At 44.6% G+C, this 23,476-nt stretch overlaps 1 non-coding gene across 1 annotated transcript; it reads right to left on the bottom strand.

The window, feature by feature from the left end:
• Positions 1 to 19,956: 19,956 nt before the first annotated feature.
• LOC138224184 (U5 spliceosomal RNA) lies at positions 19,957 to 20,070 on the bottom strand. The gene has a single exon (XR_011182528.1). It is a non-coding gene; the product is annotated as a U5 spliceosomal RNA (small nuclear RNA).
• Positions 20,071 to 23,476: the final 3,406 nt, after the last annotated feature.

The following is a 23,476-nucleotide window of genomic DNA, read 5'->3' as shown; positions in this document are numbered from 1 at the left end:
CTTGTGGTGAATCCAAGCATTTTTATCTACGCTAAGAAGTAGTCTTTAACATTTCTTTATCACACAGTGAAGTCAAAGTTCCAGGGTGTGCGTATACACTTGAGTGTATGGAGTGTTAGCTGTCAAGAAGAGCAGACCCCCCCTCTTAGACTGGGAAAATGATTTTTTTTAATTTTTAAAAAATAGATATTTAAATTTGTATAAAATTAGATATAATAATATCAACATTTACTGCAATACATTTACTTTGGTGGGTAGCTGCGTCAGCCTGCAACGTTTCAGCTGTGAATCCTTCTTCAGGTGTGAGGGTCTTCAGCTCAAAATGAAAAAGCTTGGAGTTTGTAATGTAGGGCGCTCGGAACGAGTTAAACTTAAATGCAGGAAAAATGTATTTTCCAGAAGCTATACTGATTCTTATGGAAGCCCGTTTCCGCCAGGGAGTAAAACAAAACGCGCTATGGTATTCTCTCCGATGCAGTGCAGTTAAAAAAATATCTCTGATGCTGTTCCTAAATTAATATCGTTTATGACCATCAGACGCTATATGCTTCTTTATTTTTTCCAATGGATTGAACAGGGAGAGGCATTTCATGATGTACCTTTCACTGATGAAACAACAGCGTACGCGTTACTGAAGCTAAACGTTTAGCCTTTGTCACTAATGTAACCACTCAATAAAGACATAAATATAGAAACCCCTATGTTACAAACTGTATATGGCTGGTAGTGGTATTTTAAAGAACAAAATACACACCAGTTTTCCACTTTCTCCCTAAACATTTTAAGCATCTAAGTCCTACACGAGTCCAAGACTAGTGGTTATTTTGGAAACGTTTTTACGTGCTCCTTTTGAGCATATTACTGTTTACTGACCATATTAAGTTTAAGTTCCTGCGGGTGCTTTTTCTGTCCGTGGGGGGTTGGACTGTCTTACATTAGAAAGTAAGTCTATTCTAGTCTGAGAATGTAGAGGGGGTGGAAAGTGCCCGCTGTCATTTAATTAGTATTAAAATTCACACCGATATGGACATATCGAAGATATGGACATAAGGATATTCGTGCATGGTCATAAAAACAGCATAAAAACGACAAAGTGAAGGCTGTAAAACATTTACAATGTACTTTATACACAAAGCGAGTGTTCTCGCAACTCTAGGAGGTTTCGTGAAAATGCTACAGGCGTGCCAAAATCGTTTTTGAACTTCAAGCTGACTTTACCGTGGTTTTCATTTTCAGATTGTGAATCAAAAAAGGCATTTAATTAAACACACGTTTGCAATTTTAATCAATTACCGTATTGATTGAAACACATTCTGTAAAGATACAGTACAATCACATTCTCCTGTCTTCCCGTGGTGTAAAACAAATTAGCAGGTGATTGAGATAGCAATGCATCGCCCACTGAGTGGAATGTTCTCATTTGTTATCAAGTGTAAAAAGAGGTGATAATTCTTAATAATTCTGTGTCGCGTTAACTAACTCTTCAGTTTATTCCGCCAGACAGTACATTAATATAATTATATCGTTTTTAATTTGTTTAGATACACGATTCCATATTATATTCCCTGTTAATCAAATTCTAAAAGTATGCATTTGTTTAAACAGATAACGAGCTAATTCACAGAAAAGGTTAAAAGACTATCACTTTTCACAAAGTATATAATCTTAATATTGTAGCGTTTTCAGGTTCTTTTCAGAACAAAAGACGTGATTAACAAACCAAGCGCTAGCTTTATTCATTAACAACCACACAAAACCAAACACAGGATATACACGGACATGAGGAGACTGACGGAACACGTACACATCTTTAGGGTGGTAATTACTTAACAACATGCTATACTTTTATAAGACTACACAGGGCACTAGAACTACTAGGACATTATTTACACAGGTAGGGTCAGCCGCTGGTCATCGTGCTGACCCTCAGACTCTCCCCGGCTGCCACTCTCAGCATGCCCAGCGGTACTACGAGCGCCTAGGGGTGCTTCCTCCTCACCACCAGGCGAGGGCATTACACTGCCCCCAGCTGAAGCGTTTGGCGTCTTGCCGACGTCGAACACCCCCCTCAGGCTGTACTCTTACTCGGCTAACTGTTGTGGAACCCTGCGTGAGCGGCCGCTGCGCCGCGGTGACGGCTGGTGACCCACGGACGCCCCACTATCGGCCGGCTCCAGCCCTGGCTGCTCCTCTAGAGCCTCCCCACACGGCTCCTCCTCCCGGGCCCGGTAGGGGGCCAGGCGGTCTCGGTGCAGGACCACCACTCTCCCCCGTGTTCGCAACCGGACACGGTAGCAGACCTCGCCCACCACCCCGAGTACCTCAGCGGGCCCCTCCCATGACGGCGCCAGCTTAGGGCTGAGGCCTTTGCGGGGGCGTGGGTTGTACACCCAAACCGAGTCCCCGGGCTGGAAGGCAGGCCCCCTGCAGCGCAGGTCGTAGTGCCGCTTCTGCCGGACCCCTGTCTGAGTTAGGTGGGTCCGTGCAAAGCTGTGCACCTGCCGCATCCGCTGCCGCAGGTCCGGTGCTGACGCAGGTCTGGGCGACAGGCCGAAGACCAGGTCCACCGGGGTTCGCATTTCCCGGCCCAGCATGAGCGAGGCTCGGGTGCACCCGGTGGATTCCTGGACCGCGGTCCTATACACCCAGAGCGCAAGGGGGAGGTGGCGGTCCCAGTCCCGTTGTTGCCGGGACACCAGGGTGGCAAGCGTCCGATTAAACCGCTCCACCAACCCGTCGCACTGGGGATGCAGCGGTGTGGTCCGCGTCTTTGTGATCCCCGGGCGCTGGCACACTCTGGCAAAGACCTGGGACTCGAAGTTACGCCCCTGGTCACAGTGTAACTCCTCCGGCACCCCCAGCCTGGCAAACATCCCCTCCAGCAGTGCATCTGCCACCGTGGGGGCATTCTGGTCTGGGAGGGTGTAGGCCTCCGGCCACTTCGTAAAATAGTCCATGGCCACTAAGACATAGCGGTTCCCGGCCTCGTTGCACGGAAACGGGCCCAAAACGTCCACCCCCACCCGCTCCATAGGAGCCCCCACCTGGTGTTGTTGGAGGGGGGCCCGAGAGCGCTCGGAAGGGCCCTTCTGCGCCACACACACCGCACACGTTCGGCAGTACCGCTCCACGTCCCGGTGGCAAAGACTCCACTAAAAATGGCCTCGGAGACGCTGCAGGGTTTTTTTACCGCCGAAGTGCCCCACACCCGGCTGGCCATGCACCGCTCGGAGCACCGCCCCGCGGAGCGACCGTGGCACCACCAGCTACCACAGTACCTCGCCACTGGAGGGTACCCGCCACCCCCAGCGCAGCACCCCGTCCGTTACCTCCAAGGCCTCCCACAGGGCACAGAGAGCCTTGACGGACTTTGGGTGCGGGGCGAGCTCCTCTCGCGTAGGCCGCACTCCTGCTGCCCTCCAGCGGAGCACTGGCCCCATGTCAGGATCAGCTGCCTGACGCTGCGCCAGGTCTGACAGGCCCACCCCCAGCGGCCCCTCCTGGGCTGTGGCCGCGGTGCTCGCCTCCGCCACGGTACGGACAGCCTCCTCACGCTGCTCCCGCCGGGCACAATGGTGGCAGTCCGCGGCCTCGCAGGGGCGCCGCAAGAGAGCGTCGGCATTGAGATGGGGAGACCCCGCACAGTGCACGACAGTGAAGTCGTACTCCTGCATGATCTCTATCCATCGCGCCATCTGCCCCTCCGGCTCCTTAAAGTGGAGCAGCCAGGTGAGGGACGCATGGTTGGTCCTCAGCCGGAACCGGGTCCCGAACAGGTACGGCCTGAAGTGGTGGACCACCACCATCACCCCCAGCAGCTCGCGACGGGTCACGCAGTAGTTCCATTCAGCCCTAGTCAAAGCCCGACTATACTGAGCCACTACGCGCTCCCCATCTGGCCCCTCCTGTGCCAACACCGCACCCACCCACGAGTTACTCGCGTCGGTATCGAGAACATACGGTAACATACGGGTCGGGGTAGGCCAGCACAGGGGCCCCCACTACAGCTTCACGCAACCGGCCGAAGGCCGTCTCACAGCCCGAGTCCCAGTCGAAACGGCGGCCCTTGTCGGTGAGGCGGTGCAGCGGGGCAGCGATGCTGGCAAAGTCTCGGACGAACCTCCGGTAGTACGAGGCCAACCCCAGAAAGCTGCGCAGCTCCACAATGGTGCGTGGAGTCAGCCAGCCCCTCACTGCGGCGACCTAACCTGGGTCCGTAGCCACCCCTCGTGGTCCAACAACATGTCCCAGGAAGGTAACCTCCCGCCGCAGGAGCTCGCATTTGCGGGGGTTGAGCCTCAGGCCAGCACGGCGGATGCAGGCCAGCACCGCCTAGAGGTTCGTCAGGGCCTGGTCGAAACCCCGGGCATGAACCAGCAGATCGTCCAGGTACAGCACACACTGGTTCCACGGGACCGATGCCAGCACCCTCTCCATCAGCCTCTCGAACGTCGACAGGGCATTGTACAGGCCAAAAGGCATGGCAGTAAACTGCCAGAGGCCCTGGCCGATGGAAAAGGCCGTCTTCGGGCGAGCATCGGGAGCAAGCAGTACCTGCCAGTAGCCGCAGCGGAGGTCCAGGGAGGTGAACCAGGTCGACCCGGTGATGTAGTCCAGGGCGTCATCTATCCTCGGCAGGGAGTAGGAATCTTTTTTTGGGTGACCTCGTTCAGCTTGCGGTAGTTGACGCAGAACCTCCACGAGCCGTCTTTTTTTTTCACCAGTACAGCTGGTGCCGACCACGGGCTCGCGGAGGGCTCAATCACCCCCGCTGCGGCCATCTCCCTGATCTTTTCCTCGGCGGCGGTCCTCTTGGCTTGAACCATGCGTCCCGGTGGGATGCAGATGGGCCGAGCAGTGCTGATCTCGTTTTGAACCAGGGCAGTTCGGGTGCAGTCCTCATCCCTCGCCGCAAAGAGATCCTTGTTTTGGGCGAGTAGCTCCTGGAGCCGCTGCCGCTGGTCCTGATCGAGGCCCTCGCAGCTCCACTGGTAGAGGTCCTCCACGGTGCGCCTCGCTTCCACGCAACGCTCAGCCCCCGCCGCCGCCGCCTTGTCTGGCCCCCTGGCTGACTCGGGGGCAGGATCTGGCAAGCTCGCTCCCCGACTCGCAGGCCTGGTCTGCCCCGGCGACTGCCGCCGCCGCCACTGCCTCTTTTTCTCCCGGCTCCGGCAAGCCCGCGTCCCTTGGCCTTAGCCGGGTGAAGTCGCTCCCCCTGCCAGCTCAAGTCCAAACTGGCCCCCACTCGCTGCAGTAGATCCAGCCCCAGAATGCAGTCCTCCTGGATGGGTGCGAGGTAGCAGGGGTGGCGCACCGTCGCTGCACCTAGACGGAAGGCAAGCACCTGTTTCCCCCGGACTGCAGCGAGCTGTCCCGTCACGGTCCTCAGCCGCAGGCTGGGGCCTCCCATCTGTCGGGGAGGACGCCCGGCCGGAGTAGGGTTACCGATGAACCGGTGTCGAGTAGGGCCAGGCAGGGTTGGTCCTCGATTTGGCAGTGGAGGTACAGGCCCCGGCTACAGCCGACTCGTCCCACAGTGGCGTGAGGGGCGCCGGTCTTAACAGCGCTCTCCGGAGCGGGGGTTGAGGTGTTCAAGGGGCGGCCTTCCCCGCGCTGAGTCGCCCTGTTCCCGTTTCCCGACACCGATCGAGGAGTGCGAGGTTCGGGTGCCCGGCAGAACTGGGCTCGGTGTCCCCTCTTCCCGCAGCGGTTGCAAATCAGCGTGCGGGGCTGTTCCGCGGGGGTCGCTGCACGGGCTGGCTCCTCTTCCCCCTCACTAGATTCCTCCGTCGCCGCCTTGGTCAGCCAGCAGGGCGCACTGCGTCTGCTGGCGCTTCCAGCCACCCCGAACACACCTCAGCCCGTGTAGCAAGGGCCAAGGCCTGCTCCAGCGATGTTGGCGCGGCCAGCTGCACGTGGCGCCGCAGCTCCTCGGGTGAGAGGGCCTTGAGAAAGGCCTGGAGAGCCAGCTCCCGCTGCGCCTCCCAGGGGAAAGTTGGGTATCCTCGGTGGGTGAGGAACGTGACATCAGCGGCAACCGGGCCCAGTCGCTTTCCTGGTCGGCACCGCCGCAGGGCCAGCCTCTCCCGCATCAAGTCCGGCGCCTCCTCCACACCGAAGCGCAGCTGGAGAGCTGCTGCCAGCACCATGTATTCGCCTCTGTCCTCCGGGACGTCCAGGAGCACCTGGCAGGCCGCTCCTTCCAACGCCGCCACCAGGTGGTTGGCCATCTCTGCCCAGCTCCAGCCATTTGTCCGGGCCGTGAGCTGGAACTGCGCCTCGTAGGTTTCCCAAGGCGCTTCCCCATCGTAGCAACCTGGTCGCACCCGCGCTGATGGGTGTGGGAATCGCTGATCGGCTCCGGCAGGGAGAGTATCCTCTCTCAGGGGGCGCCTGCTGACCAGGAGTAGCTGCCAGTCGCCCCAATTCTACCAGCGGGACCACTATTGAATAGCCCTGGTAAGGGCTGTGGCCACCTGTCGCACCCAGGAGTTACTCAGGCTCCCTATATGCGCTGCCGATGGGTTCTGTTTCTTTCAGCGTCAGCCGAACATCTTAAAATGTTTATGAAGAAAGTGGAATCCTGGTGTGTATTTTTTATTTAAACTTCCAATACCAGCCATATACAGTTTATATAATATTTGTATATTTCTAAATTAATATAGTTTATGACCTTCAGATACGTTATGCTCTTCTTCTTTTTATGCTCAGCTACTACAATTTCCCTTTAGTTGTAAAATTCCATATTGATATTCAATATTAAGAGGATTTAAACATACACAGTAAAGAGATTAAATTAAGCAATCGTTTCACTAACAACCAATGCACCACGAGTTGTCGCATGTGGGTCATTTTGGCCAGCCAATCACGTACGGCGGTATTATACGCGAAACTGCAGATAATTTCTCGCAGTACGGGGTTTTACCGCGCATTTTGAATGGCTGCATCTGTATGCCCTGCTTGTGAGATATAAATTCATAATTACAAGAAATTCTGAGATTTTTAAGTCGCAATTGTGAGATATGAACTCGGAATTCTGAGATACAATGTCGCAATTGCGAGATAGCATAGCGTGTGTTTTTTTACTCTCTGACGGAAATGGGTGTAGTGTGCTCTCTGAAGGCACCAGTTCTGTAGGGTTTGGGCATTTACGGGGACAATTATTAATTGTAGCAGTAAATCACAAAATTGATTCTTTTAATAGCCTTAGAATCCAACCATGCAATATAACTCAAACAACGCACACACACAGGTACTAATACACGAGGATACATTTATTAATACATAGAATATGCATGTAAACCTAACAGATCTTATCGAGAGGGTTATCAGAATACAAAAGGTATATTTTCAATCAGTTACGAAGAGTTACATATATCAAGAGGACATACGTTCAGTATATCATTCATTTAGACCGTTTCGTAAATGAACTTGGTTATAACTTCTACATTGGATACTCAAAACAAGTACATAACTCTTAGGAATTAAATTGATATCAACTGGTTGGGATAACAATTGAATTCTCGAGCTGTAATGCATTGAAGTTGAATACTCATCCAATCTCTGGGGATTCAGATCTCCTGCGAGCTCTCTGCGAGGCTGTGCTGTGCGGCTTGCGACGGTGCGCTGCTGATGCTCACTGACGGGCTAGTTAGTGTTGGCTTTAACTAGCAAAGTTTGTGCACAGGAGAAAAGATGACTGTGCATCCCAGCAGGTCAGGAAGAGGACCGGTTCGTTCCTGATGAAGCGCTAGTTCTGAATAGTGATCCAGCTGTCCACAGTTTCAACCTGTTCATGAGGCTTGCTGCTGATGCTAACCTCGGGTGGATCCTCTGGTTACTCTCTGGCAACCTCCACTCTCGACTCTTAGTACAAAGGAAAGTTCTGGCACTCGGACACACTGGCCGATACGTGGTTGTCCGGTCTGAGTCTCAGGATGGTCAGGAGGCGCGCTGCGAGAATGTCCTGCCCTTGGGAGCCTTTCTGCTCCTGGGCCGTCCTGCCCTGGAATTCTCCTTAGAATTCTCCCTTTCAGAAAAATCCACTACAGGCTCCCTGTGTTGCCTGTTTTTACCTGGAGGAACTTCAGCTCGTTCAATGGCTGAAAGTTTCATTGGCATCAGAGAACCACGTGGGTTACTCGGCCCTACTAGTCCCTGATTGGTTGATCAAGGTAAGATATGAGTCACTTACTCTTGACACTTAGGAATGGATATCCATCTGGCACTCCCTAGACAGATAGGCGCCAATGGATGACCATTGATCATGATAGCCAGGCTTAGCTAAGTACATCCCCATTTGGGAGCTGTCCCTTATCAAAAGAAAACACCTTTAAATCAGCCTGCATGAATAGCTTCTCTGTGGCTGCACCACAGAGATGAACAGAGAGATGGGCCTCATTTAGGAAAGCACAGCAACACTTAATTCTGTCTTATTAACAAGCATTGCCGCTACACGGGCTTCCATACGTTAGCACTCAGAGTGTTTGTAAATATAAATGCTCTTACATGCTTCTTTTCTTCCTCGCTCTGACAGTATTCTCTTTATTTTTCTCTTGGCTTTACAGAGCGGGTTATTTTTCTTTTCTTTCGCCTCCCATGCTGATTTCTCACTAAAAACTCACTGATTCTCTGTCTGCTACAGAAAGACAGTGACACAAACTGGTGTCTTCCGTGGCTCCAAGAGTTACACTGTTACAGTGTAGTCGTAACTCATAACTCCATCTACACTTATTCACGTGCATATCTGACCCTGGACTTATTTCAGAATCAAACACGAGGCTCTGGACACTGATGGAGCTTTCTGATTTGTTGCTCTAAGACAGTTATACAAAAATCCTTTTATCTCTCTTCCCGATGTCTCTAGCTGCCATAGAATCGGAGTGGCACTAAGCCAGCAGAGCACAGATTGGATGGCACTGTGATGGATCCAGTTAGCTGTTCCGTGTCCTTCAGCGTTACAAATCCACAGTCGTGGATGAGTATAATTAATTATTCACCCTCTCAAGAATTTTAAAATTAATTTAATTCATTTAAGTAGCCATGGATACTTAAGAGTGCCTGAATGTTGATTATTTTAATGAGACTGATGAGGAAGGTAGTGTAACCAAATGGTATACAATGTAATTTTTTTTTGTATAGTATATATTTTCTGTATCAGCTTGATATTTTGCATATGTTATGTACACATTGTTTCGACACATCAATTCATATATTCTGTGTGTTTTAAATCCTTGAGAAGACTCCCTGATTTTCTGTATTTTTTTTATTTTCTGAAAGATACTTTCTTAACAACCATTAGTTCACTAATGCACTGTTGCACTATTTTTAGCACATACTTGGGAAATTTTCACCAAAAAAAAGGTTTTTTTCAAAGTATGGGACAATTATTTTTAAGTCTTTTGGCAAGTTTCTGCTTTTACAATTGTATTTTTCTGGAGAATTGATCATTATTGATGGACTCTGCAGTTTCATTAAAGTGAACTGCTAACATAAATATGACTATGAAAAAGATTCATTTGCTTTAATTTTTTTGTGTGTCTAACTAACTGTTAACAGCAGCAGCAACACCAACAAAGTTAAATAACATACAAGTCAGTTCAAGCAGTGTGCAAATAAAATTGTTTATTCAAAATAGTTTAGCTGCTGTGATAACAAACAATGGTTGAGTTTAGAGGATATTGGAGATCATTTGCATTTCCAATATTTTGTGAAATGGTTAAAAATATAGCTATTTAGTCATAAAAAGTGTAAGGTTAAAAGTGAATATACACATTTAGGTGGCTCGGTCTATGATGGCAGAATAATGTTAAGAGATTGTGAATTAAAACTATACTCTATCTGCTGAAATGGTATCTTTCAAATAAAAATGATCAGCAAACTGTTTTGGGGATCTCTACACGTTATTTGTGTAGAACTCTTTATTTGTGCAAAACTCTAAAGTGAACTGTATCTCTAAAGAAAAATGACATGGTTCAGAGATTAAATAAAACTTCACTCGCACCAAACAAATTTATATTTCTAAATATCACAACATGATAATAATGTCGTTTTCTACTATCTAATTGGTTTTTCAGGATCTGAGTTAAAGCGTTTTCTTCGGGTCAATTTTCGACCGAGGGAGACGTGCTAGGCAACTACTACAGTCTTACACTGTCTACTTATAAACAATTTTAATTCCTGTATTCTGACAAGTCACTGAGTCACAAAGCACTTTTCCAACATCCACCGTAAAATTTAACTTATTTATTTCAGATTTTGTCGTGTTTCCCTCTTTATCCCTGATACAGTGATCAATTTATACTGTGCTTTATTTTATTTGGGTTAGATTGTCGTAGAACATTTCGCGCAGTAGTTTATCGGCGCTAGTGAGGTTTAAAATCAACGGCTTTAATTAAGATGTTTTTTTTTTGGTTTAAAAAACTAAAAAAATGTTTTTTTTGTTTTAAAATAAAAAACAATAGTTTTCATCATGCCACCATCCCCTTTTTTATTCGAATAAAAAACTATTATACTTCACAATTTTCATCACTGTTTTTCGTCATTTGAGATATAACAGTTTTCCATAATTCTTTGAAACCTAATGCTACAGACCCCAAACTGTAACATGACAAATTGAATTGCAATTGTTAATCGTGAATTTTAACTGTAAGTATACGGTAAGTCAAGCATAGATAGTATAGTACTGTTCTTTCCCAGTGCATAAGTGGGCTAAACAGATAGAACCTGCAAGTGACAGTAAATCTTCGAAAAGAATAATTAAAGTCTAACAAAGTAGTGCCGGAACAGGGAAATGGCCCGGGCTCAGCAGTTCAGGAGTAGTATAGAAACCTATGCCCTCAGGCAGCGGACGTGGGGCAACCTGGTGCTGGCGAGTCTCAAGACATCCGAACAACAATGCTGAGCCAAGCAGAATAAGAGATCCGGAAATATATAGCCCCAGAGAGAGAGACACCGGAAGGATAGCAAAGCCCAGTAAACCAGGGACAGGACAGAGCAGGAGCGCCTTCTGGGTGCAGAGGGCGTGACACATGGGGAATGGAAAACATAATTCCAGCAGGAATGTGGACACAACAACAAGACTTCATTGTAAGCACATCGGAGAAGAAATCAGAGCATAAGAGAACAGTGAGTTAGGTCGCTTCTGTACAGCATGCCAGAGTGTTAGAAATCATGTTTTGTACCTTACAATTAAAGGGCAGACCAAAGGCCATCTTGCTCCAAGAGCTTCGTTGCTCATGGTTCTCCTGAAGAACTGAATTTCCCTGCTGATTACATTTGGGCAGAAGAGTGACAGTTGAGTTTATTGTCCGAGATGTCTCTCTTTCTATTTCTATTTCATGAAGCAGGTTTAATGAATGATTTTCTCTAGTTATTTGGATAGACTTAACACAATAGCTGAGTTCAGGTTAACTGTTTTTTGAAGGCAAACTCAAGTTTAGATTATCGGTTAAAGCAACTCGGGTTTAAACAATCTGGCTAACTGCGTGTTCACACCACACTTAAGACCTGTCATTCACCACAAATATAGAATTAAAATAAACCAAATGCTTGAAATATGTTCATCAGCGCTCACAAGCCTTTAATAGCTGTGTGTGGTTGCTTCCCTTGTCCAAAGCCAAATTAAATGCCTCTCAGATTAACAGTCATAATTAATAAATACAAAACACCTAAAAGATATATTATCCTGAGCTCTTACTTATCTTTTTATGAGAGGAATGACAAATAATCACTGGCACCAGCTGTAGAATAAACACTATATTTTTTATCTCAAGAGGGTTTCTATTGTAGAGTTACTAGTTGGTAGTTTGATGTGGATATTCATTTGTTGTTTCACATGGCTTCAGTCTAAACACAGTACGTTGTGTCTAGTGTGTAAAGTCTTATGGGTACATGACATAAGGACACTCTCTTTCAAGAAAATTCATATTACTAGTTTGGGTAATAATGTATGAGAAAGGATTTTGTAAAACACAAATTTTGAAAGTATTATCATGTAATATTATTATTATTAATAAACTGGAGCACCCTGAGGAAACCCACATGAACCCAGGGAGAACAAAGAAACTCTGCTGTCATTCCCCCTTGGGAACTGAACCCAAGGCCCCCATACTGTAAGGCAATGATACTCAGCACTGTGCCATCACATAAGATGTTTCTAGATTTGAAAATGTTTTGAAATGTTTTAGAAATGTTGATGAACTGGACTTTTGTCATTTCAGGTACTAGCACCATGCGTACAGTAAAAGATTTCAGTGTGTTCAAAGGAGGAACTGTAACCATCCCCTGTGAGTACGATCACAAATACACATCCAACAGGAAATACTGGTGTAAAGGAGCCGAGTGGGTTTTCTGCACGATTCTAATACAAACTGGATCTCAAGTAAAAGAGGGCAACAGAATATCAATCTGTGATGATGTCAACAAGCAAGTCTTCACTGTGACTACGAGGAACCTGGAGCCGCACGACTCAGGCTGGTACTGGTGTGCTGTAGAGATAGGTGGAAAGGAGACACCTGATGACAGAACCTATCTCTATCTTACAGTCACTGATGGTAAGTCATCTCAAACAAGAGACATGCCAAATAAAAATAATTTATAATACAGTATCTCATGTGGCTAATACGTAGACCAAATATTTTCTAATTTCATAATTTAGGGAGGTGGGAGTCCCATACAAGGACACTCTCACTATTACTGTACTGATACCGTCCCATGAAGGCTTTAATCTGCTCTCCATTGCTGGTAATCTGCTGGTATAAGGATAAACTGGAGGAGGCAATGTGTAAGGATAGCTCACACTCTGCATGGGAGGGTATTGGGTCTATGGTGGGAATGCACAAGAACAGAGGCAGCAGTATTAACACAGGTGGTAACTTAGACGCTGACTTTGCTGATGATCTGAATCAATTTTATCTTCAGTTTGATATACATAATTTTTGGGATGAAATTAATGCGTTCAGGGGCAGGATCTCTGACTGTGCCATTAGAATTGATGAGTCTAAGGTTTGTAAATGGTTCAGTCAGATTAGGAGTCTGCGTCCTGATGCAGTTGGGGGAAGTGTATCGAAAAGGTGTGTAGTGAACACTTAAACTGAACAGATATCAGTTATAAGAGATGATATTGGACAATAACACATTAATTGCTAAAGAAGATTAACATTCTATTGATTTATTGGTGATAAACACTGAATTTTCAGTACTGCTCCAGTGTATTGGTACATTTTTGTTTATTTTTATTCTGGCCATCTGGCTGGATTTATAAAATTGCAAGAGTTAACATTATGTGAACTATTTGTTTGTATTGTAAATATAAATGCAGATTATAAGACAGGATTGTACTGCAGAGTCATTAAGTCAGCAGATGCTTTTAATTGTGAATTAAGTGCCAGCAAGCATATGTACAGGTTAAAAATAGGTGAATAACCCTTTTGTTACACTAATTTATTGGATCCATAACACATCACAAATGAAACAAATAGACTACAGATTTTAGAACCATTTAGTTTATGAAAATGAAACCAAAGTCTAAATTTCAGAAATGCAAAAATAATATTTTCATAATTTCATAGTATTGGTGATCAGTCTATTTCAGAAATCCATGTGTGCACTGCAATGAAGAGTAAAGTGTCCTGTTTTGCAATTAATGTGTTATTAACAAGTCTCAATTGTTCTGTGTTAAGTTAATTTAACAATATGTTGAAGGGTACTCATGTAGCTTTCCCCTGAGTGCTTGCTTGTCAATGTTCAAGGTGTTCAAGTAGGTAGCTGCTTCAGCATGTGTATGCTGCAAGTAAAGGTTTATTACATGCTGAAAAGAGAAGAAAAGAAACAGAACACTTCGGCTGTAGTGCCTTCTCCAGGTGTGACACCCAAAGGATGTTCACTAGCGTTCTACCACTTGGGGTTTGAAGGGAGTTAATAAATCTGGACTCTTAATCAAATTATCTGGACCACAGAGTTCAGTCACCTCTTGTTTCTCTGTTGGCAGACACTGCAGGACTGACAGTGGCGAATCCCACAGTAACTGCTGAGGAAGGAAAGAGTGTCAGTGTCCAGTGTCACTACAGCGACAGGCACACAAACAGTGTGAAAATGTGGTGTAAGAGTGAATGCAGGAGCTCCTGTAAGACAGCAGATCGGACTGGTTCCTCAGTCCTGATCAGAGACTACAGAGCACACAGAGTTTTCATTGTGACTCTGGGGGGACTGCAGAGGAGGGACACAGGCTGGTACCGGTGTGTTGCAGCACAGGAATGGGTGCCTGTGTACCTGAATGTAACTGAGGGTAAGAACTATAGTGTGAGAAAACACCATTCTTATGCAATATATATGAGACCTTCGGGAAGTCACAATAAGAATGAATGCAATTCAATTATTTTTTCCCTTAGTTATCAAAATGAATGTATCACTTTCCCAATGCCTTGTTTATCAGTTTTCCCTGATGTGGACTACGCTGATGTCCAGTACTTGGTATTATACCTGACAGCATTATATTCATGATGTGACTGAATCAGTTTGAATCATAATTTGTGATGATAGAACACATATACTGTTACATGTGCACAGTAAATGTTGTACAGTAAAATGCTAACACAATGTCAAGAGGTTCTCTAATTTGGATGTTTTTCTTAAATTGTTCACAAATACATTTCCGCAAGTTGGAACTAATAAAGCTCAACCTCTCATGTTTCAGCTGTCGCCATCAAAGTCTTTAATGAAGATATTACTAATAGTATTAATAATGAATGACTTTGGACAAGCTGTAAACTCAAAGTATTGCCCTGGTCCACATTCTTTTTTTCATTGACCGTCTTTGTAAAAGTAACACCACAGCATTTCGCAATCACGCATTCGTTTCCAATCATGCAAAGTACAGAAATTTTTGAGAATCGATTCACCATGCCATTCACATGCTCATAAAAGAGATTGATTTAGGAACATAAACATATTACCATATGCAAACTGTACTGTATACAGTATGTATATGTATATTTAATATCTTAACTGTGCCCGTTTAAGTACTGAATATTTATATGGAATTTTACCACTGAAGAGAAATCTTAGTACCTGAGCATAAAAAGAATAGGAGCATACTGTAACGCGTGTGAAGGCCATAAACGATATTAATTTTGGAACTTAAACATACAGTATATGGCTGGTCTCAGTACTTTAAAGAAAACATACACACCAGTATTCCATTTCTCCCTAAACATTTTAAGCATCGAAGTCTTTAACTAATGTGATACCGGAGTCAACAAGCATACTTTTAGAATTTGATTAAAAGGAAATATAATATGGAATCGCGTATCTAAAGAAATTAATAATGATATAATTATATTCATGTACCGCAACACAAGAATAGTACATGCTGTACATTGTCTGTTGATAATGTTTCTGTAGTGCTTTTTCAGCACTCTTCATGTGAGCTTGCTGGTAGCACTGTCGGTTGGGTTCCTGACTCCCATGTCACATAGTCTGTGATTGAATCCAGCTGGAGCCATGGATTTTTTTAACAAACATTTCTTTTTATAAAAATGAAACATTTCCCTGAGTCAGAGATTAAATAAAACCTCACTCGCACTAAACAAATTTATATTTCTAAATATCACAACATGATCGAATTTAAGTCATTTTAATAACAATGAATAGTCACCTAGGCGTTACAATATAAACATTTATATTGATTTAAATCGCGTTTTGATTTAAATCGCAAACAAGTGTTTAAATATCTGTGTTTTTTTATTCACAATTAGACAAATGCAACACAAATTGATATCTTTGTCTTCTAAGTATCTTAATAAACTTTCAGCATAGCTTTCTCCCCGTTTAGATATATTTTTCTTGGGATCTTGGGATCAAACGTGGAAAGATTAGATTGTAATCATTTTTATTTTTTAAATACATTTTAGAAAAGTGTAATCTATACTAAAAAGCTGTACACCACCTGCTATAAAGATACATATTGCAATACTTTCGGGTTCGGATAGGACGGACACAAGAACTCAGACTTCAGAACTCAGAACTCAGACTTGCGGAGTTAAAGCAAGTTAACTTAAACCAAGCCCCCAAGTTGAGCTTTCATTCCACTGCTATTTCTTTTAATCACAAGGCATGCAAATAGACAGACCACATTCATCTGTCATAACACATGGCACCAAGCCTGTGTGTCTAGCACTAACTGGCTAAAAGTGTTGCTGAACCCATCTGAAGACAATGTTAATAGAAGAGACACTCTGCATTAGCAGCACATGCTTCAGTGCTCTGGGAGTGTTTATAGCCCTGTGAGTTTTACACTTGCGCTTCATGGCAACAGAACCCACATTAACAACGACTTTTATTACCATCTTCATCTGGACGCTGATCATCTGGGTGCAGGGTAGGAATGGGTTTGAAATATTTCATAAGCATGTTATTTAAAGTGAAATTAATTTAGAGAAGAACAAGAAACCATTGAAATCAAATTATCTGTGAATTGATATTTTTTAGATTTTTTCACCACATGTGAAGTTTAATTTTTTATTTTCAGAGTCTAGTGAAGACGTTATTGTGACTCAGACTACAGCACTCAAACCTGTTCTTGCAGGAGAGACAATCACTGTGAGCTGTGAGATGATTCCTGTACTGTCAAATACCATCTACTTAGCCTGGTACCAGCAGAAACCTGGAAAAGCTCCTAAACAACTACCCATCAGACTGGGATCCCAGACGGTTTCGGTGGCAGAAGGCTGAAGATGCTGCAGATTATTACTCTCAGAGTTTCCACTACCCTGATAGTACCCATGTGTTCACACAGTGTTACACACCCCTACAAAACACTGTTGCAGCTGGGACCTACTGAAGATGCTGAGGGTGAAGACAAAGACATAGACAAAGAGCCAGTGGAGGAGCTAAACTGCACACAAACACTGAGCTTCACTAGTAAGGTTTGTAACAATCATATCAATTCACGTTTACTAATTAACTTTTGAAATTCTTCTGAATTTAAAATGATGGCATTAACTGTTGCTCTCTACAAATTAACATTCAGCTAGATTTAGGTTGCAGGTTTACAAAGATATTTCTGCACCCAGGAAAAGATAAAGGGAAATGAGGTCCTCCTCTGTCACAGAAGTACAAACTGATAACAACCAATCCAGTTATTTTACTGTCCTTCAGATCAATAAGACATTACAGGTTTGAGAACCTAGATACAGTGCCTTGCGAAAGTATTCGGCCCCCTTGAACTTTTCAACCTTTTGGCACATTTCAGGCTTCAAACATAAAGATATAAATTTTTTATTTTATGTGAAGAATCACCAACAAGTGGGACACAATTGTGAAGTGGAACGAAATCTATTGGATTTTTGAAACTTTTTTAACTAATAAAAAAATGAAAAGTGGGGCGTGCAAAATTATTCGGCCCCTTTACTTTCAGTGCAGCAAACTCACTCCAGAAGTTCAGCGAGGATCTCTGAATGATCCAATGTTGTCCTAAATGACTGATGGTGATAAATAGAATCCACCTGTGTGTAATCAAGTCTCTGTATAAATGCACCTGCTCTGTGATAGTCTCAAGGTTCTGTTGAAAGCTCAGAGAGCATCATGAAGACCAAGGAACACACCAGGCAGGTCCGTAATACTGTTGTGGAGAAGTTTAAAGCCGGATTTGGATACAAAAAGATTTCCCAAGCTTCAAACATCCCAAGGAGCACTGTGCAAGCGATCATCTTGAAATGGAAGGAGTATCAGACCACTGCAAATCTACCAAGACCTGGCCATCCCTCTAAACTTTCAGCTCAGACAAGGAGAAGACTGATCAGAGATGCAGCCAAGAGCCCCATGATCACTCTGGATGAACTGCAGAGAACTACAGCTGAGGTGGGAGAGTCTGTCCATAGGACAACAATAAGTCTTACACTGCACAAATCTGGCCTTTATGGAAGAGTGGCAAGAAGAAAGCCATTTCTCAAAGATATCCATAAAAAGTCTCGTCTAAAGTTTCCACAAGCCACCTGGGAGACACCCCAAACATGTGGAAGAAGGTGCTCTGGTTAGATGAAACCAAAATCGAACTTTTTGGCCACAATGCAAAACGATATGTTTGGCGTAAAAGGAACACAGCTCATCACCCTCAACACACCATCCCCACTGTCAAACATGGTGGTGGCAGCATCATGGTTTGGGCCTGCTTTTCTTCAGCAGGGACAGGGAAGATGGTTAAAATTGAGGGGAAGATGGATGCAGCCAAATACAGGACCATTCTGGATGAAAACCTGTTGGAGTCTGCAAAAGACCTGAAACTGGGACGGAGATTTATCTTCCAACAAGACAATGATCCCAAACATACAGCAAAATCTACAAAGGAATGGTTCACAAATAAACGTATCCAGGTGTTTGAATGGCCAAGTCAAAGTCCAGACCTGAATCCAATCGAGAATCTGTGGAAAGAGCTGAAAACTGCTGTTCACAAACGCTCTCCATCCAACCTCACTGAGCTCGAGCTGTTTTGCAAGGAAGAATGGGCAAGAATTTCAGTCTCTCGATGTGCAAAACTGATAGAGACATACCCCAAGCGACTTGCAGCTGTAATCGCAGCAAAAGGTGGCTCTACAAAGTATTAACGCAAGGGGGCCGAATAATTTTGCACGCCCCACTTTTCATTTTTTTATTAGTTAAAAAAGTTTCAAAAATCCAATAGATTTCGTTCCACTTCACAATTGTGTCCCACTTGTTGGTGATTCTTCACATAAAATAAAAAAATTATATCTTTATGTTTGAAGCCTGAAATGTGGCAAAAGGTTGAAAAGTTCAAGGGGGCCGAATACTTTCGCAAGGCACTGTAGACTGAGTACGTCTAGACATGAGGACTATAACAGCTTCTGTGCTAAAAACACTAAAGATCAATGATGGGATTTCACCTGTTACAGAATCCATCCTTTAGCCAGCACAGGGGAAGAAGAACCCCTCTCTGAGCTAAATTGTGGAACAGCTCTAACTAAACAAGCATGGGGAGCTCACACTTAAAAGCTCAATATGAGATGATTGAGATCCCAAATCACACTACCTACTGTTGGTTCCAGATGTTACAGGTACAGTATTACATGAGGCATGAAAGAAAATAAGCCTGTATTTAATTATTGCTTTTAAATACACATTTAAAAAACAGTAAACGTTAAGGTCAGTTCTATGAGTATTGTTAATATGTCAATACTGTGAACATATGAATTGATGGGTTCTTGTGAAATATGAAATATGCATGCTTCAGTCTCCATAAAATATGGTCCAAGATTAATCAGTGATCATGCTTTGTCTGAACACAAAGACAAGTGCTGCATTAACCAGACTCTCCACATTCCACCCCACTCTAGCTGTGTTGAGTGGAATAAGTGCTCAACTGATTGTGTCTCATCTTCCGCTCCTTATAAAACTGCTATCTGTCTACCAGTGCGGTCCTGGGAGTGTTAATGCTAAACAGCTCATCTTGCTCTGCCACAACACACACCACCAAGCCTGTGTTTCCAGCACTGACTGGCTACAAGTGCTTCTGAACCCAGAAAGACAATTTGCATATAGAAGACTGTGACTCAGACTCCAGCAGTGAAATCTGTTCTCCCAGGACAGACAGTCACTATGAGCTCTAAGATCATTCCTGCAGTGTACACTGATGGCTCTAAGCACTGGCTAGCCTGATACCAACAGAAAGTTGGAGATAAGATAATTTTATTGGCAATATCCAATTTCTTGTATTTGGCCTATAACCCAACCGATGCCATCACTTACCCCAACTTGCTCTCCATGAGATACATAGACAGGGAGAGAAGCTTGGGGTCAGAGCATAGGGTCAGCCATTTATACGGCGCCCCTGGAGCAGTTTGGGATTAAGGGCCTTGCTCAGGGGCCCAATGGAGTAGGATTCCCCTGCCGGCCGCAGGATTTCAACCAGCAACCTTCCAGCCACAGGCACAGATCTTTAGCCACAGAGCCACCGCACCACCCCCAAAAATTAGTTAAAACTCATAATGTTACTCTCCATGGAAATCTTTCATAAAAGACGAAAGATTTATATGACCTGAAGAGAAACGAGAGTGTACTCTGTTTAGGAGAAGCTCCTAAACTCCTGATCTATTATGTAACTACCCATCAGAGCGTTTCAGTGGCAGTGGATCTGGGACTGACTTCACTCTGATTATCACAGGAGCAGGACTTCACAGCGACTGCACTGCTGCAGCTGGGACCTACTGCAGATGCTGAGAGTGAAGACAAAGACACTGGACACAGACTGTGGAGGAGCTCAGCAATTATACAATTATTTGTATTCAATCTATGAAATAAGTGTTGCCATTTTGTGCTTGATAGATTTTTTTAATTAATTTAGGGAAAATATGCAGAGATTACACACCACAATCCTCCTTTAGTGTCAAAATCCATTTTAAAAACTGACAGTATTAGGTCACTTACTCTCCCCTTTGTGAAACAGTGGTTCTTATACTTTATAGTAATCTGAAGAAGGATAATTTTTGTTAAACTATAATCTTTGAAGGTAATTATGACAATAAGTGGTTCATCAAAAACTGTTTGTCAATTCCTAAAGTTTTCCACAAAGCATATTCCAAAAAAACAGTAAACTGAAGTTGTCTTCAGTCCAATACAACACAAAAAACTATAAAACATCTATATTAATCATGTCTTTATTTGCAACATGAGCCCATGTATCCAGGTGCAGAGGAGACAGTGCGACCCCTAATGCAGGGCCCCCCAGCTCCAGTCCAGCAGGATTTATGAGGATGGGATGAGTGCCATCAAGTCAGTGTCGACTCATGGTGACCCTATGAATAGTTGCCCCATCACTATCCATAGAGTTTTCATGGCAAGATACAGTATGGAAGTAGATTGCCAGGCCTTTTTTCCACGCAGATAGTGCGAGTGTTGTTGGTGTTATCACAGAAACGCGATCCTCCACCGTCAACACTGCCCCATACTACTGCTGCCCAGTATGGGTTATTAGAGAACCTTGTTAAAGTGGGACACGAAGCCACCACTGTGAAATTATGAGTCTCATGCTCTACCGACAGAGCTAGTTGGGGCACCAGGTTTTATGAGTCACCCTTAGATCACCAGTTTCTAAAGTTCTAAGTTTCATTCTGATCAAGAGATCATTATGTAGGTGATTTGTTACTCTAAATAATTGAATGATTTATGGTTTTTGGAACTGATATTTTCAGTCAACAAGGACAACAGTTCTTTTACTTGCATAATTTATTCAACACAAACATGTTGTCCTACTGTACAAGAGCCCTTCAATATTATCTAGTCTAGGACCAGGGTTAGAGAAAGAGAAAGAGTTAATCAATCTGAATAACATAGGATCTGCTCTTTGTGCCTCAGTCTTGTTGTTTTACACGTCTTACACATCCCTAGGTGACTAAGGATGGCAGGTTGCTCCTCACACTCGTCTGGCTCAGACAAGAGTCTGCATCTTCCAGAGAAATAGTTGAGATCTGTTTGATTAGACACAGTAAATTAGAAATGTTCAGGAGTCCAAGCACAAGTGATACCATGTCTCACACATCTTGGCTGCACTTCTCTTGTCTCTAATTTATTTGTATCTCTCACAGTCTCAATGTCCACAATGGGGCTACTGCAGATCAATTGTCAAACCAGTCCGACAGCCTTTCCCCACAGTACAGACTGACACTGACCTGCTGTTTGCACTAGGGGGCGCTGCTTGAGAAGTTTCCGCACAGCCAAGAGACTTTAAAAATTATAAAGTTCTCCAATGTTTAAGTAAATCTTGACTCATGTCTTAATGCTTTTCTCAATACTAAGATTTAATTTTATTATTGTCCATTCACCTCACAGGCCTTCACCCCAGACACCCTCTTCATGTCCTCAGTCACCCCATCATCTGATCCCTCCTACTCCTACTCCATCTTCCCCTGCCTTCCTCGGCCTGTCCATCACAGCTGATCTGGTCAGAAGGGAGTTGAGGTGACTCCATGCAGGGAAGGCAGTGGGTCCTGATGGTGGCAGCTCCAGGGTGCTAAAGATCTGTGCGGACCAACTGGGTTCAGTGCTACAGTACATCTTCAACCTCAGCCTGAGATTAGAAAATGTTCCGATGCTCTGGAAAACATCTTGCCTGGTGCTAGTACCCGAAAAGGGGCACCCTAAAGTTTTGAATGACTACATGAAAACATGGAAAGGCTTGTACTGGACCACCTTAGAACCCTGGTGAGTACAGCACTGGACCCCCTGCAGTTCGCCTACCGGTCACACCTGGGAGTGGAGGATGCAGTCATCTATCTGCTACACAGAGCTAACTCTCACCTGGTGAAGATGGGGAGCATTGTGAGAGTTATGTTCTTTTACTTCTCCAGTGCCTTTAACACCATCATCCACCTTTATAAGCTAAGAGATATAAGCTAAGGGTGGAGCAGGTGAACACTCCCCTGCTGTCCTGGATTATATAGACTATCGGACCTGCAGGCTACAGTATGTACAGCTACAGAGCTGTGTGTCCGAACAGATTGTTAGCAGTACTGGGGCTCCACAGGGGACTGTCCTTGCTCCATTCCTGTTCACCTTTTACACCTCTGACTTAAGGTAGAACTCTGAGACATGTCATCTGCAGACGTTTTCAGATGACTCTGCAATTGTGGGGTGTATTAGAGAGGGGAGGGAGGAGGAATATAGGAGCTTGATTACCAACTTTGTGGAGTGGTGTCATCTTAACCATCTCCAGCTTAACACCAGCAAGACCAAAGAAATGATCTTCGACTTTCTAAGGAATAAGTCTCCACTGAACCCTGTTTCCATCCAGGGTGAGGATATAGAGGGAGTACATTCCTACAAGTACTTAGGGGTACACCTGGATGATAAGCTGGAGTGGTCTGGTAACACTGACGCCCTGTACAAGAAAGGTCAGAGCCAACTCTATTTTCTTAGGAGACTCGGGTCCTTTGGTGTGTGTGGAACACTGCTACACATTTTTTATGAATCAGTGGTGGTGGCAGCCATCTTCTACGCTGTTGTGTGCTGGGGCAACAGCATCATGACAAAAGATGCAAATAGGCTCAATAAACTTATCAAGAAGGCTGGCACTGTGTTGGGGATGAGCCTTGACCCCATGGAGGTGGTGGCTGAGAGGAAAATGCTGACCAAGCTCACAGCCATCATGAACAACACCTCTCATCCGCTTCATGGGACTGTTACTGGGCAACGGGGCACTTTTAGCAACAGACTGCTCCAGCTACGGTGTTCAAGGGAACTTTTCCGCAGGTCTTTCCTCCCGGCTGCTGTCAGGGTGTATAACGCTGCCCTAGGCTAGGACTGTTAGCCCTTCATTTGCTCGTCTATGGACAGCATGTTTGCTCCATTGTACTTTTTGGACAATCAGTCTGTATAAACCTATGCACATTTTGCACATATTTTATTGTTTTTACAGTGACTATGATCATCACATTTTGCACACACTTATGTATTTATTTATTTTTAA

This window comes from Lepisosteus oculatus, chromosome 18 (assembly GCF_040954835.1).
Source record: "Lepisosteus oculatus isolate fLepOcu1 chromosome 18, fLepOcu1.hap2, whole genome shotgun sequence".
NCBI lineage: Eukaryota > Metazoa > Chordata > Actinopteri > Semionotiformes > Lepisosteidae > Lepisosteus > Lepisosteus oculatus.
Note: the sequence above shows the minus strand (reverse complement) of the source record. Positions and strands in the feature narration are given on the sequence as shown.